This window comes from Rhinolophus hipposideros (assembly GCF_964194185.1).
Source record: "Rhinolophus hipposideros genome assembly, chromosome: 9".
Taxonomy (NCBI): Eukaryota; Metazoa; Chordata; class Mammalia; order Chiroptera; family Rhinolophidae; genus Rhinolophus; species Rhinolophus hipposideros.
In genome coordinates, this window is record NC_138055.1 from 27,073,293 (window position 1) to 27,091,097 (window position 17,805).

The following is a 17,805-nucleotide window of genomic DNA, read 5'->3' on the forward strand; positions in this document are numbered from 1 at the left end:
GCTCTAGCATAACGACGCCAAAGGCCAACACTCAGCAGTATCAAACTGACCGATGAATAATCAGCTGCCTGCCAAAACAAATCCAACACTCCTGAAAGGAAGACAACCCACAAGGTATGGCATGTAATAAAAAAATTATGACATGTAATAAGGAGGAAACAATAGAAAGAGTCCCAGAGGTGACACAGAAGGAATTAGCAGACAAGGACTTTACAATGACTAAGATAAGTATGTTCAAGAATTTAAAGGGAAAGAATAGACATAGGAATGAATAGATGGATAATCTTATCAGAGAATAGAAACTGTGGAATAAAACCAAATAGGAACTATAGAACTCAAAAATATACAGTAACTGAAATAATTTATAGGATGGGCCAACTGGAGAGTGAAAAAGAAAAGATCAGTAAACTTGGAGACAAAATAATAGAAAGTATTTAAATTGAAGCACATAGAGAAAAAAGGACTGGAAAACAAACACAGATCTTAAATTACATGTGAGAAAATATTAACCAGTCTAACATGTATATACTTGAAGTCTCAGAAGGAAAGCAGAGAGGAATTGGGATAGAAGAACTATTTCAAACAGTATAATAATAATAATAATAACAACAACAACAACAACAATGACTTCCAAATGAGATGAAAAATACCAATCCACAGATCCAAGAATCTCAATGTATCTTAAGCAAGACAAACACAAAGGAAACTACATCTAAGCATATCATAGTCAAATTGCTGAAAAACAAAGATAAAGGGGAGATCTTAAAAGCTTCCTGGGGACAAAATCATCATCATAATCATCATCATCTGACTGCTGGGGAACATTAATAAGAATTATAACTGACTTCTTGTCAGAATCAATGTAATCTAGAAGATAGTAGGATGACATCCTTGAAGCTCTGAGAGAGAAAAGACTATTAACCTAGAATTCTATATCCAGCAGAAATATCTTCCAAAAATGAAGGCAAAATAAAGACATGTCAGATAAACAAAAGCTGAAAGAATTTATCACCAGCATAACTGCTCAATGAAAAATGTTAAAGGGAGTTCTTCAGTCCCAAGGGAAATATGAGATAGAAACATAAATCTACAATACACAAAAAAAGAGTACTGGAAATGGTAAATATAGGGGGGAGACCAAAAATAACACTTTTTTCCTCATTATTTAAATTTCTTTACATTGAGTGTTTAAAGAAAAAATAATGAGAATGTGTTTCTGGATTTGTAATATATGTAGAAGTAAAACATGCAATAAAAGTATAGTATAAGTTTCTTCTTATATTTCACAGGAAGCCTTATTAATTCAAGTCAGACTGTGATAAGCTACAGGTGCATATTTTCAGCAACTACTTAAACAAAACAAAGAGCTGTAACTAAAAAGTCAATAGAAGAGATAAAATGAAACACTAACAAATATTTCATTAATCCAAAAGGAGATAGGAGAGAGAGGGAAAGGGACAAAGAATAGATGGGTAAAATCAAGAACAAATGGCAAGATGATAGAATTAGACCCAACCTAACTTACAGATCTGTTGTGAAAATAAAATGAAAGAGAAAGTGGAATTCTGTTGTACAGCTGTCCTCACAATAGATATGAGGTTGTGGCAGTATTTCAGGATGGAGGGGAGGAGGGTAATAATAAGGGAAGTGAAAATGTAAACTGGGGGATATGAAAACTCTAACAGAATAGGCTCCAATTAGCCATGCTACTTCCCACACTGATTTTTCTGAGCACATACAGCCATGGGCCGGCACTCTCACTGATGGGGTGGGGCGCTCAGCTAATGGGAACCATTTTCATGGCTTTATGGAACGACCACATGAACTTGGCTTGGGATTTATCCCCACAGGACGGAAAGTTGAGCTGGTTTGTAGTGCTGTTGTTTGAGATGCATGGAAGGCAGGAGACAAGCTTTCAAATTTACAAACACTTGGGAAGAGAGTGCCCTGCCGAAGAAAAAAGGGAAAAGCTCTGTCCACTGAAAGGATAGCGTAAGAAGATTGCAGAAGAGAACAAAGATAGCAGATCTAGAAAGGGAAATTATAATCAAACACGTGACCTAGGAAGCAGGTGACTGTAAAATTAGAACTTGACAAGGTTTCTAATAAGCAAAAGATCAATAAAATGGGGGTTTCGTGCAATATGTGTAATTCAGTTCATTTCAGTACTCACTGCGCACCTCTGACATCAGGCTCGTTATCAAGCGCCAGGGATACAAAAATTATTGAAACCTTTCGCTGCCTTCAAGAAATACCCAGTTTAGTGGGGGAAAGAGGCACAGAAACAAGTCAAAATGTAGTGTGACTTTGATCCTTGCCGCCCTCTGCTACTCACCAGCTCTGTGGCTTAAGGGTAATCATTTAACCTTAGTTTTCTCATCCGTAATATGGGAAGAATAGTAACTACCAGGCAAGATTTTTATGAAGATTGTTGTGCCCATGATTTTAAAAAGCACCTAGCGCACTGCCTGGCCTATAGTAATTCAACAACTCCCAACCTGATAGCAGGACACAGGACACATATTAGAACCTGGGTGGCAAGTAAAGGGTGTTTCAGACCATACCCTGCCTCCCTCCCCTTCAGTATCCTGATCCCCCCAGGAAAATGTGCCCACCTATTTCAAATTCATGTGAATGGTGCTTACACAGAATAAATTTTGAGAATCACTATGTAAGCATTGATTCAATTCCACACTTCACGAGGACCTACCGTGTGCCAGGTTCCTAACAAACCAATTAGTATTATTTCAGCATAAAGATAGAGATATGTATAAAATGCTAAGAGAGAACAAAGAGAAGGCACTCGACCTGGGGACAGAGAAGGAAGACCCACAGGCCATGGCTGTTAGCCAAGCAAATAAGGGTGCAAAGGGCACCTAAGGAACTGAAAGGTATGAGCTGGCAATAGCACGATGTGTGTAAGGAACAAGCCAAGCATGAAATTGTCAGGAATTTTATGTATGGAGAGCTAGACAAGAGCAAGTTCATGAAAGATACGCCAAAAACCTCACTTCATCCTGTGAATGGTGAGTGCCATGGAGGATGTGACAGGGCAGTCCAGGGTTGGCTGTGCTCTTGATCGTCTTTCTGAAAAGTGGTTCCCAAACTGAATTTAATGAGAGCACAACTAGCCTCAGAGAGCCCAACTTCAGAAGCAATTCCTCAAGGGCAGGGGCCACGGCTCACTCGGCTTTGCTTCCCAAGAACCCACCAGAGTCAGACCCACAAGCACTCAGTTGTCTAAACAGAATCAAAATAAACTTCCTCATCCAGAACATTTTATATTTTAAAACTGTCTCCAACTATGGGATTCTTTCAATCAGGTTTATTAAGCCCCTGACGGGTATACCATCAAGTGAGGAGGGAAAATATGAACACAAATATAGCAAAATAAAGGATTATAATTCAAGTAGGTGTACTTTAGGAGATAGAGAAAGAAGCAGCTAACTATCAGAGAAAGCCAGGAGAGTCTCCACCATGGAAGAAATATTTGAATTGGGCTTTGAAGCGTACATAGGAGTTCAGCAGTCAGAGACAGACGCAAGAGTGTTCCAGCCTGAGGGTAGACAGAGGTAGGGAGACGTGACAAAGAGCTGAAAGCATACGAGGATGAATGGTTAGGACTTCCACCCACTGAGGGTTGGATGTAAGAGGAGAGCCTAGAACAGTGTTTTTTCCAACCTGGGCTACACATCCAAAACACCTGGGGAATTTTTCAACGATCCAATGCCCAACCATCTTTCAAACCTATTAAATTAAGGTCTCTGGAGCTGGGAGTCAGTCATTGGGATTTTTCAAAGCTCCCAAAGTGATTCCATTGTGCTGCCAAGTTTCAGAACCATTAGTCTAGAAAGAAGAGACAAGGATTTGCAGCATCCCAGGAGGTCAGGCCCTCTTAGTGCCCCTGCAGTCCTGGCACACACACCCCTCTGGGAAAGAGACCAGCCAAATACAGCCATGGCTTCTTCCTGCTGCTCCTTCTCGTCCACCAGCTCTTGGCTCAGAAATAGCCGTTCTTGAGTGTGGTCCTGGTCCCCAGACAAGTAGTATCCACTTCACAGGGCAACTTGTTAAAAATACAAAACTTCCAGCTGTACCCCAGACCAGAAACTCTAGAATTGGGGCCCAGAAATCTCTGTCTTAACAAGCCCTATAGGTGATTCTGTTGCGTGCTAAGGTGTGAAAACCACTGTTTTGGAACGCTGATTCCTCCCAAACGGCAGCCAAGCCGCGTCTAGGTGTGTCTGCAGCAGAACCTTGTAGAGTCGCTTCTTAATCAGCAGAGACATCAGGAGCTGGCCTAGAGGCCATCACATTGGCTGGATATTGAAGGTGCCAGATGTATTGCAGGTGTAGGTGTGTGTGTATGTGTGTGTGTGTGTGTGTGTGTGTGTGTGTGTGTGTGTGTGACCAGGAAAAGGATTTAGGGTAGGAAGCATTAGGGGTTTTATTTTCTCCTTTTCATACAAAGGAAACTTTCATACAAAGGAAACTTTCAAGAGACTTTCAATCAGGACGGGCAGGAAAATCCATGATGTCAGTGGGCACATATGTACCACAAGCATTTTTGCTTTGGGAGAAAAGGGGTAGGCAAGGGGCTGGAGGGTCTTACTCAGGAAAGGGTGAGAAGGAAGAAAGCGCACTGCTGGTTCCCTGCTCCAGTCCATCCACTCCTGCCAGGACCCAACCAGGTTGGGAATGCACAATTCCTGGGAGGAAAATAAAATAAAGGCAGCAACGAAGGAAATGAGTTCCCCGTATAGAAATAGAAATTGCCTTTCCCCTTAAGGTCAGAGGGTCAGACAGTCAGATGTAAAGGAGGAGTGCTGCTGAATGACAGCCGTGGCTGGCGCCCTAATCCTGGAGTTCATTTACCTTCAGAATAACTCCAGACTTTCCTTGCTGCTGGAGCCATCACTTCCCGAGTCTCCACTGGAAAAGTCCGTCAGCTCCTCATTTACACTATGAAGCTCTAGAACACTAGTTCTTTGGGGGGCTCTTACCATCTTCTTTCAGTTCCACTGTTCCAAGCTGAAGTACTGAACCTACCTGTATTTTTTTTTTCCTGCTTCAGTAAATCAAGAAAAATTCCCCAGGTTTGGAAAAACTATCGGATTTGACAGCGTGTGTGTAGCGCCACCTGGTGACCACTGCTTACCAAAACAGTTTCCTTCCTGGTTCTCTTGTTTATCAAGGGCTCCAGTTTCCAGACAGGTAAGCCTGGTTCAGTTCTCATGCCTGGTCTGCTTTCTTATGGGAATGTCAGCTTTGGCTTGAGAATCTTCCGTCGTCTCACAAGCACCAAACACAATATAAACAAGCAACAAAGTTTTCTTTTTCTCTTAAGTAAGCAAGCATTTAAAATCTTCTAAGGTACCGATTCCTCTAACTGACAAAAGGAAGCAAGAGAGAAATTTCTGGCTATGCCTCTATGACATGACAAATTGTCCAGGATACTTTCTCCCTTACTGTGATTCTTGGGGTCCTAGCGTATAGGAGAGTTGAGGTACCCTTGACATTACAATATCCTGGGTTTAAAGTTTTCAAAACGATATTTGATAAACGTGAAGGACACAGGTGGTGGGAAGAAAAGATGGTCTGGAGAGCCGCTGAGGGTAGTGGGGCATGCTGATTGCTGGGTATCAGGAGAGATCAGTCTTGTCTTAATGTAGCTGCTTACCCACCATGTGACCTTGGGCAAGGGACTTAACCTTAGTGGACCTTACTGCCCCAGATTTTATCCTCTTCACTATCTTCTCCACAAATTCCATGGTTTTAAAAGATGTTGCCTACCAAAATGCATCTCTAAAGAAGTAACTAGTAACTCTTCGATCTTTAGTAACCAAACGTACAAATATCTGCCAGAGCTTCTGATCATCACGAAGCCACCAGCATTACCGCAATAAGTTTATATTCCAGACAAAAGCAAACACACTTGATCCCTCCTTATCCTGATCCCTGGTCATGTATGGTTTCTGTAGGCTTTTAGAATATTGCAACTAACCCACAGACTCCAGTTACAACTTTCCTAGGCCTTACGGCTGAGGAATCCCAGTTTAGGAATTAACACACTGAATAATCTTGAGGGTAACTCAGGCTCTTATGAACTAAAACAAGGGATGAATGGAAGGCTGTGGTGTGTATGTGCAGACAGAATATCAATTTCAAAAATATCATTACAGGGAATTAACAGTTAAAAAATGCCAGCTCTGTGCCAGGAGTTTCACATACAGAATCTCCATTAGTCTCCACAATACCCACTGAAGTAGCCATGCAGATGAGGAAATTGCCTGCACAATACCACTGGGTCAGAACAATGTCTGTATGATTTCAGAGTGCATAATCTTTCAACATAACCAACTTTAAAAACAAAACATGGCAATTTCCAGGTAGGAACCAACAGCCCAAACTTAAACCACTGTGTTGCATGGATACCCTAGGTACTACTATGTTTCCACAAGTTTCCATCTTCCTAAAATGTAACATTTTTGTTTACTGTTTATTGACAAACCTTTTAAATATCTATGCAATGTTAATTCTTTTTATTATACATTCTTGTACTGTAGTAGAGCCAATTTCCTGACTCCTGGTCCATTTATCTGAAAGCCAACTGGGAAGTACTTCATTCTACGTCAGTTGATTTTTAATGACTTGGCTAACGTGTTGTTTCAAGATAGGAAAGCTCAGTTCTGGGATATTTTCTTCTATTTTTCCTTTGATAATCTTCTTCCACCCATTATCTCTGTTCTCTCTTTCTGAAACATCTAGTAGCTTAATATTGGACCACTTGAATAGCTATTCTAGTTTAACTTTTCGCTCTGCGTTAGGGAATGTGATTCACCCAGGAGCAAAAGAATATCCAATTAAACAGTAACTTAAATTAGGGTTTTGTTTTGTCACACAAGAAGTCAAGAGGTAGTTGGACTGCTATTATTTCAGAGGCTCAAGGATATCAAGGCAAAGATCTCTGGGACTCTCTTGGCCTCTAACGCATAGCCACAGGATAATTTCTGCTCTCGCGCCATCACATCCGACCTCAAGGGAGAAATAGGAGGAAAGGGAAGAAAGCAGAAAGCTGAAGCCTTTCCAGAAGCCCCCTTCAGGCTTCAACTTATGACCAGAAAAGTGTCATAAGGCAAGTCTGATTATAGGAGTGTGTGGGAAAGGAACTTTTAGTATCCCACCCCCAACAGTGGAGGAGGATAAAGAAAGGGAGGGTTGTAAAGAAGGAACCAACTAACCCAGTGTCCTAGTTTCTGGTCTTTTTTTAAAAAAACTACTTTATACAAGAATTCCTCAAATTCATCTCCCAAACTTTCTGTTGAATTTTTATTTCTGCTCTAATCATTTTAATTTCTAAGAGTTCTTTCTTGTTTTCTGATATTTCCTTTTTTTATTAATGGCATCCATTTTTGTTTCATATAATATCTTGTCATCTCTCTAAAGACACTTATAACTTTTCTTTAAGTTTTTTTGCCTCTTCCTTACAATATTTCTTTTTTCTTCAAATGGATAAGTTCCTGCACCCTCCTCCCCTCCACACACACACTTTGATGTCTGCCTTTTATTTTGGTGGTGTCTCTCAAAAGTCAAATTCAACAGCTATAAAGCAAATAATCCAGTTAGAACATGGACAAAGCACACAAAGAGACATTTCACCAAAGACATACAGATGACAAATAAGCACATGAAAAGATCTTCAATATTAACAGCCATTAAAACCACTATGAGAAATCACTACATACCTACCAGAATGGCTTAAATAAAAAAGAGTGACACCACCAAATTCTGACAGGGCTGCAGAGAAACTGGATCACTCATCTATTGGTGGTAGGAATGTAAAATGGTAGAGTTTGACAGTTTCTTTCAAAACTAAATATGCAACTGCCATATGACCTAGCAAGTAAGCTCCTGGGCATTTCTTTCACAGATATAAAGACTTATATTTGCACAAAACCTCTACACAAAGGTTTGTAGCAAGTTTATTCATAATGGCCCCAAACTGGAAGTAATCCAGATGTCCTTTAACGGATGAATGGCTAAACAAAGTGTGGTATATCGATACTGGGAATACTATTCAGCAATAAAAAAGGAACAAAGTATTAATAGACCCAAGAACATGGCTGAATCTCCAGAGAATTATGCTGAGTGAAAAAAATCCAATCCCAGAAGGTTACATACTGTATGATTTCATTTATTAACATTCTTGAAATGACAAAACGATAGAAATAGATGACAGATTAGTAGTTGCCACGGGTTATAGAGGGAAGGAGGGAAGGAGGGAAGGAGTTGTGGCTAAAAAATGGTGCCAGGAGAGATCCTCAGTGATGAAAAGACTCTGTGTCTTGACTCTATCAATGTCAATACCCTGATTCCGATCCTGTGCTGTAGCTTTGAAAGATGTTACCACTGAGGAAAACTGTATGAAGGAGAAGCACGAGCTCTCATTATTTCTTACAAGTGTATGTGAATCTACAAGTATCTCAAAATTAGAAGTTTAATTTTTTTTAAATTCTGGGCACACGAAAATAAACTCATTTTTCGTAAGTCTTCAAGTTTCAGATGATACAGTCCAGGTGGCTCTGTTGATCTTGGCTGGCCTCACTCACGTGCATGGGGTTCGGCTGTAGGCTGGGCTCCTCTGGGTCAGCTGGGAGCCTGACTTTGCTCCACGTGTCTTTTATTCTCAGCAGGGAGGCCTGCGCGTGTTCTCATGGCTACAGCAGAGGTGCACAAGAAAGCAAGCTCCAACGGACAAACCTCCCTCAAGCCTGGGCTGCAGTCATGGCTTTTGCATGATGACAGCTGAAGCAAGTTCCGTGCCCAGAATCGGGGGACGGGACAAGTCATTCTACTCATAATGGGAGGGCACTACACAGTCATCAGCATAGGTGCAGGGAGTGATGAAAAGCTGGGGCCATCAGGGATTCTACAACACCATCCTCGAGCACCTCCAGGACTAAAACCACCTATTGCCATGCTTCCTTCTCACAGGCAGATGCAATTCTCCATTCTTTTAAGGACTGTACTATAGGCTCTGAGTGCCCTTTTGCCAAAGACGGATCACAAGGAAAGAAAATATATGATGTCTAAAAACATGCTACACTGAGCCAAGCTTCCTTTAGACTGTCCCACTGCCACTGGTCTCTACCTTCCCAGCCCTGACTCAATCTTCATTCCATCTGCTGCCCCATCTCTGATTCCCTTTCCACCCTTTCATTCTTCTAGAATCCCCATTTCTATCCTACCACTCATCAGACTTCATTTTATTACAATCCCTGTCCAAAGTCACTGAAGCAGTTCTTGTGGCTTCCATTCCCTCTTCTATAAAAGGGGGACAATGGCAGTACCCACACTGCTCCATCACAAATTAAGTGGGTGTGAGGATGAAGCCACATAACTCACATAATGAGTTTACACTGCCTTGTGATTAGTAATTCCTTAATAAATTGTAGTGGGTTTTTTTCTTTGATTGTGGAGGTAGGGGGCATGCTCAGTCTAACTGCTGACACTTAAAGGAATCCCAGTTGGAAGTCTGTAAAGGTATTCCCATGGAAACTGCTCTACATGGTGACTGTATTTTATACCATTATTACGCCTGAAGATTCTGTGGTTCCGGGGCTTCACTTAATCCTACAAGTGAAATGGGCTCACCTGGACTGGTCTGGCCAAACTAACCAGTATGAAGGACATTATTCCAAGGGGCAAATGTGACTGCTAAACAAGTCTCTTACAAATAAACTTTTGATATAGAACTCACTCTTAAGTTTGGTATTGCCTAGAACTGAATGTTCTGAGAGAAGATGCTTTGGAGACGGTACATGTACAAGGCTGTTGAATTCTACTGACCTAAATTCTCTAAGCAAGAACCTTAGGAATGGGACCAGAAGACAGAGATGCTCAGGGCCAAGGGTGGGAAGCAAAACTGAGGTAAAGAGAACCAGGTAGACCTTAGGGGGAGGGCGGTTAGTGGGAGGTTACAATCAATACATTGCTTTGCAGAGGCCAGGGAGAAGTCTTGAAAAGAAGCCTCAGAAACGAGGAAAACAGGGTTGTGAGAGCAATGTCAGAGTGGGGTATCTACTTGTTGGTGAGGAGGCTGTGTGCACAGAAAGTTTTTAAACAAAAGCTTATAGGAATATTCCTGGGACCCAAGCAGAAAAGACATAGCTAGACTCATAATGTGAAAATGAAACAGAATGTGAAGAAGCAGTACAAAAACTATAGCTCTGAGACTAAGTAAAAGCCTAGAAGAGATGGATTCAGGGCTTTTGTGTGGAAGTGTTTAGAAGGTTTGAATATCACTATAACCTGAAGCTAAACTGAGAGGTTTCAGTATATAACTATGAGACACTCGGTACTTTTCACTGTAATAAAGTTCAGTGGGAAGTTGACCGTTTGGGTGTACAGGACAGCAATGAGCAGGATGGGGAAAGGCGGGGGAAGGAACACTGCAAGAAGCAGAGGAAATGGGGAAAGGAGCTGGCTTTTGTGGAGGCATAGTCTCTTTTCACACTGGTCTAGTGAGAGGCAAGAATTAACCTGTGTGAGACCCAGGTTTACCTGGGCAGTGTTGGGCCCCATCTCAACCCTGTCAGTGCACCAGACATCCTGCACATCGACAGTTTTGCAATGACATGTGGACCATAAAATAGCACCAAGGTCTTTAGTGATGTTGAAATTCAGCTAGCAAACATTGGAATCTCAGGGATGTATCCTACAGAGTTCTCCAAGCTTCTACTTGAATACCTCTATGGATGGACCCTAACTTCTCATGAGACACCCATCTCCTTACTCAAAGACAGTCATTGTGAAGAATTCTCTCCATATAGCCAGATCAAATCTATCCCCTTGGTGACTTCTAGCGCCCCGGTCCTCATTCTGCTCTCGGAGTAGCCAAATCTAATCCTTCCTCCCCATGAACTTCATTTTCATTCCCCCTAAATCTTCTCTCTTCTAGGATAAATAGTCCACATTACACAACCTTAATAACCAAGTCACTGATCACTTCATGATATCCTAATTTATGTAAAGCCCCATGCATGTGGTAAGTGGGATCCGAAAGTGAATAAATTATCTCCTTGCTCTTCAGGCCAACAGGGTGAAGACAGAGGCATGGATGATGGACTCCAATACGAAGAAGACTAACAAGTACTATGATAAATATTCAAAATTTACTGTGGTGTAGCTATGGGGAATGATAGACCAGCTCAACTTGGGGGAGCCAGAAAGGCTTCTAAGAAGAGGTGGAATTTGAGTCAGAGTTTGAAAGACAAGCAGATGTGGGAAGGAAGCAGGTGGTGAGTGGAAAGAGCACAGGACCTTGGTTTTTCATTTCCCATTTGACCTTGAGCATGTTTTAAATGAGGGCCCTGAACTCGATGATCTCTAAAATTTCATGGTAAAGAGAGTATAAGTTTGAGCATTTCAACTTAGGTAAGAGTCCAAAAGTGTGACGGCCTCCCCATATCAAGGGACTGATGTGTGTGCGTTGGGGCAGGGGTGGCAATGATAGGAGGAAGATAACTCAGTCAATATTCTGCCTGTCGTACTGCTGCAGCACCCATCACCATTCTGATCATGTCATTTGAGGACACTGACATTCTTAGAATGGTCATTCTGTTACCACCACCAGCAGCAGCAGCAACATTTCTCTAGCAATTACTATGAGCCAGGCACTTTTGGAAGCACTTTACATATTTACATTTACATCCCAGTAAATCCTTATAACAGACCTATGATATAGGTAAACATTTTTTATTATTCCCGTTTTATAGAGGAGAAAACAGAGGCACAGAGAGATTAAATAACTTGCCCAAGTTCATAGAGCTAGCCTCATGGCAGAGCTGGGATTTGAACTTAGGCAGTCTGGCTTCCTGCTTTTCTTCTTCAGTAGAAAATGCCAGGGCAGAACTGTACAGAGGTCTGTAGACATGCTTTGTCACCCCAGGACGAGAGTCGAGTAGCACTCGACCTTCTTTTGCTTTCCCATTAATTCAGCCTAAAACAACCTTGGCTTTCTTGGAAGCCACACCACACTGATGATTCCAATTAAGCTGGCAGTCGCCTAAAAAACCTGAAACTCTTTTGACATGAGCCACTTTTAAGCAAGGTCAGCCCCATGCTGTTCCCATGAAGTGGATTTGTTAATCTTAAATGCTAGGCTTTTCATTAAGCCCCACTCACTACATTCTGTGTCAGCTCATAGTTTTACCCTACAATAATTTTGAAACATGGTTTGTTACCTAAAGTTATTTCTCCCAACTTAGTAATAACAGTAACAGCTAACAGTTATTGGAGCATTAACTTGGTGCAAGGTACCCTGCTAAATGTTTTTCATGTAGTATCTTATGTAATAGTTTAGTCTTTACATGAAGTCTATTATTATCATTATTATTATTATTATTATTATTCACATTTGAGAGAATAAGAAATCAAAGCCAGTGAAATTAAGAAACTTGCTCAGATCCAATTGGAAAGTAACAAATCCAAGGTTCACCTCCAGGATTGTCTGACTCTGGGTCCTGAACTTGTATGTATATGCTCTCTCACCTCTTTGCATCATTCTATAAACTTGTCATTATCTAAGTCAATCACAAAAAGTTGTCAAACAGAATCAAGGACATAACTCACAGGTGAATAATATCCCTCTAAGTATACATGAACCAATCACTCTCACAGTCATAAACAATTAGAGATTGAGGCATTTTTTACACAATCCTAAGGACCAGAGAAATTGAGCAATTTTCCCAAGTTCAGAGAGGAAACAAGATGGAAAATAATGCAGAGAGGTCAAGCTCTCCATTCCATCAAGTATAAATAAGAAACCATCCAAAAACATTTTGCAATTACTTGCAATTACAGTGTAGTATCATCTAGACTGCAATTCTCTAACTTATTTGCATGCATCTCATGAGGTCTTTATCAAAAGTCTTGCTTCCATGAACGTGCACTTCGTCAAAGACACCCCCAATGGGTGGGAGATGGGATTATTTTATCCTGCCCCACTCTCATGTACACATGGAACTCCCCATTCTAACAGTTCATAAGTCATCCATGTCATAATCCAGTATAGGATTTTGCAAAGAATTAGCATCAGTGGGAGGTATTTGAGGGCTGCCAACTCTCCAAAAACGGCAAGCCATCTTTAGTCGTCAGGCACCACTCAAGCGTGGCCTCTAGTCACCCAACACTGGGCCTAAGATTTACTTAAAACTGCTAAACACACCCCTGCCACCTATATAGAAAGCTTCAACTTCTCTCAGTGATTTCCACTTTCTACCTTCTAATGTTGTAAATGAATCTGGGAAAAAATCCCTTCTTTTGTCATTAACGTTTTCAAGATCCTCAGCTCAGCCTGACACTCCAAGTCTATTCCACGCCTTTGTATTTGTTTTTTGTCACAGCCACTGACAAAGACTCTTTCCTCGACTAAACTTTATTCGGACTCCTCAGCCCAACTCGAATGCTGCCTTGTGCATGTTCTCTAAGAGCCCAGTTGTAGCGGGAATCCTGCTAAGTCACTTTAGCGGAGTCTCCCACCCCTGATACCTCATCACCCTTGATATCCGATCACATTCTTCACTCCAACCATCCCCGAGGTAATGTCTGGTCACCCTGGCCATCTTTAGCAAGAATTTTATCAGGTTGGTTTAGCCAGACGTCCCCCACCCCTTACCCATGACACTTCCTCCTATTAATTTTCCATCTACTGAATCCCCTCTCTCCCCCCTGCTCCTTGGCTATGAATTCCCACTTTTCCTTGTTGGATTCAGAGCTAAAAGAAGTCTCTTCCCCTCGCCCTACTACAGAACCCCTTTGCAGTAAAATCAGTTCCTATACCTATCACAATAGTCCTGAACATAGTCTGCCTTAATGTTTTAGTAAGTGACAGAATCAATTTTTCTTTAACACCTCCTTTGGCCATCTCCTACATATGTACTTTTAAAGTGAGAGCTCATCCAAAAACTTCCTTTTAGCCTCAAAATCAAGTGTCTTCCCTTTGCTTTCTTCTCCAGATCACTCTTTCCTAGCCTCGTCGAACAAGAGGCAGAATCAGGATTCAAGTCTGAACTGCCTCGCGAGACCTGAGCCTTTAACTATTATGCTACATTATACCTGCATTATCTGCAAATGTCTCAGTAACTAAGCCATCGATTAAAATATAACCAATGGCAGAACCTTGAGATCTCTATCCAACTGCCTCTCAATCAATTAAGCAGAGTCTGAAGGGGACATGATGTCCAGAGAATTTAAGTAACTTAACCAATGTTAGGAGATGTTTTTTTTTTAAAGGTGAAATCATATACTGTCAAAGATAAACAAAGCAACACCCTAGTTAAAGTTGTAAGGACAGATTTTAATCAGTCATATACTATTGCAATGGGCAAGAGTCCAGCAGGAGGGGGTGAGCAGGGGTTCAGTAGAGTCAAGGGAGTGATAAATTACAAAAAGCAGGAAGGTGGGGTTGGTCTGTGTGAAACCATCTGGGTTTGTTAGGTTCCTACCCCCTTAGACACTGGGAGACAGGGACCCCACATTCAGGTGTCGGCTGGAATAAACGGTAAATTCTTTCGGCAGCGTTGAGTTTCCTCAGGCATGCACTTTAAGGGGGCTAGGGTCATCCTAGGGATGTCGCCCTAAACTGTCAGTGTTTTGTTCAAGTCTCTCTAGGACAAGCTTGAGGCCAAGTTGAGAAAGGACTCAGAGCAGGCTAGCTACAGTTTGGTCAAGGAGAGAATCTTTGTCAACTCTCACATAACATAAAACAATAGGTGTCAAATACTCATTAATGGAACCAGTAAAATATTACAACCAGTTCAAAAGAGACCTTAAACTACTGCACTTTCATAGTCACATAAGAAATGCAGAAATGATTTTACAAATAGAGGCAAAACCGGAAAAGTTCGTTGAAAAGCCAAGCTGTTGCCCTCCACAAAATGACAATAGACATTTTAATGGAAGGAATTATCTACATCACTATTAGATAACTATAAGTCAGCTTCTGTCTCTACAGACTTGTGACCTAGCCCAATCAGAAGCTAGCAAAGGTGCACGTGTCTATAAAATCAGATAATACCACTGCAAAGATATCCAGTAATCTCTGTGCCCATTTCAAAATCTCCCAGTTTTTTCCTACATCAAGGTCAGACAGCAGGAAAAGCGAGTCCATAAAAATCAAAAAGATGAAGAACAGCAATAATCAGGGCTACATCTATACAGAATTAAGATGGTCAAGATAAGTGGTTAGTTAGGTCCAAACTCTGAAGACTGATCGCTTGCCTGAGCTCCCTCACATCCCAGCTTTGCCACACGTGGATGTGTTACCTTGGACAATTTCACGTAATTCCCCTTTGCCTCAATTTCCTCATCTATAACATGGGCATAACAAGTACCTACTGCATAACTGAGTTAATAATTGGTAAAGGCTCAGTAAAATGATAACTATTCTTGTTGTGCTTCTTTGGATCTTGTGGCCATGAAAACATGCCTATCTTTACTCTGAAAAGCAATGCCTGACTAGTCCCAGAATTCTATCTTAATGATCACAAATCCTACAATAAGATGAGCATTAATTCTTTCTCCCAAGGTTCCCATTGCTTCTACTCAACTAACAAGTTCCTCTTTGCCACATGTAAGATTCATGTGTAGAAAACATTTACCAGCATTACTTCCTTTTCCTTAGCACCAAGTATGAGATTCTCTTTGTTTATCAGAAGTGTTTGGCAGAAGTCAAGGTAGTTAAAATCTCCTATCACAATTATATCCTGCCTCTGTGCCAGCGTGATTGCTCTACCAAAAGCATCATCCATCTTCCTTCTAGTTGAGCCAGTTACAGCAACGTCAACACCAGCACTTCAGTTCCTTCCATTATTTTGTCTTCACCCAAACACTCTAACCACATGTTATAAAGATTACAATTGAGATTGCCAGGGGTTGGAGCATGGAAGAAGTAGGAAGAGCCGAGTAAAATGGTATAAACTTTCCATTGCATGGTAAACAAGGTCTGAGGATCTGATGTGTAGCCTGGTAACTATATTTTATAATACTGACCGTATAATCAAAGTTTGCTAAGAAAGTAGAACCTAAGTGTTCTCACACAAAAAAAAAAGAATATAGGAGGTGATGGATATTATTTTAATTAACTCATTGGTGGAAATCCTTTCATAATGTATATGCATATCAAATCATGTACATTTTAAATATATTACAATTTTATTTGTCAATTATACTTTAATAAAGCTGGGGGTGGGGAGAACTATAAACTTGTAAAGAAGTGATAAGACAAAGGAAAATGCCTTTAGGCTTTAGGGGTGACAAACTGTGGGAAGGCAAGTATATGGGGAGAAAACTAATACAGAGCTAGGGTTGTTTTAGTAAGGTCTGTTGTGGTACCAGCTCTAGGCGAATATTAGAATCTAGACTAGTCTTCAGTGATTAAGAATCCTCCTTCCCTTCCTGGTAGAAACAGAAGGCACAGTTTTCCTAATGGATGCTTCTTCTTAATTGCCTTCAGCCCAAAATATTTTAAACGGTTTAAAAAACATCCATACCCAATAATTCAACTCCTGGGAATAATTCCTCAGGAAACAATATGAAATATGGGCAAAGATGACAAAATTATATGCTGCAACATTATGTATAACTGTGAGCACTCGAAAACAAACAAAATATTTAAAAAGAGTTTCCTGGTGGAATAACTGTAGTGCTTTCTTTCACTGGACTGATGCAGCCATTAAAAGTTGCATTTACAAAATATGTTTGTTGGTATGGAGACCTAGTTATGATAGATGTTAAATGGAAAAAGCAAGTCACAAAACTGTAACAACACTTTGACTATGCTAAACCATGTTCATCACATTTATTGAGGGATCCATCTGGTTGAAAGAAACACTCAAATCAGCGTAAGCAAAAAAAACCCACAAAACTAACAAACAAACAAAAAAACATTGCAAGACCATGAGGAGTCTCCTGGATCCCAGGAGGCAAGTGAAGAGCTCTCAGGAACCAGTACTCTCTCCTGCCTCCGGGCCCCCTTGCTCTCCAATTCTAATTCCTTTATCACTTTCTCTGCCCGTCAGCTTTTTCTCCTCTGCTGCATGGGACCCAAACATGACTTTCCAGTTGAAACACCCAGCTAGATTCTCTCTACCACAATTCCAAATTTCTAGCATATAGAATTGAATTGTCCTGGCTTGGGTAGGCATGTGTACTTCTTGTTCAATTGAATATGAGTAGGGGTCGTTTTGTCCACCTTGCTGTAGGGGTATACCCTGGTAGCTGCATTATCGGGGCAGAGTGAAGGGAAAAGGCAGTGGGGCAAGCAGACACCTGAGAGGTAGCTAGCTGTTATTGTCATGGAAGGAAGGAAATGCACCAACTTTTTACTAATATTTGTCACTGAATGACTAGATCATGGTGGCCTTTATTTTATGTATGCTATTTTATGTTTTACATGTTTTCTGTAATGCTCTGTATAGTTTTAGAATCAGGAGAAAAGTGGGTTTAATTTGTTGTTTTAATTTATAACGTGTATTGAGTCTCATCTTTATTATGTGCCAGTTTGTTGGGTGTGGGAGATGTGAAGTTAAATGATTAATGGACATTCTCTGTCCTCAATGAGCCTGCCTCGTGTGCCAATTGCCCTTTCCTGTGTTTATACTTACCTTGCCAAGATCTGGTGGGATTCTAAACGGTTCCTGCAAACAGTGCCATTAAGTTATGAAACTCTGAACTCCAATAACAACTGTAGTCCACACTATGTGATTTAGTTATTTATTATATGCATTTGTTGATTTTTGAATT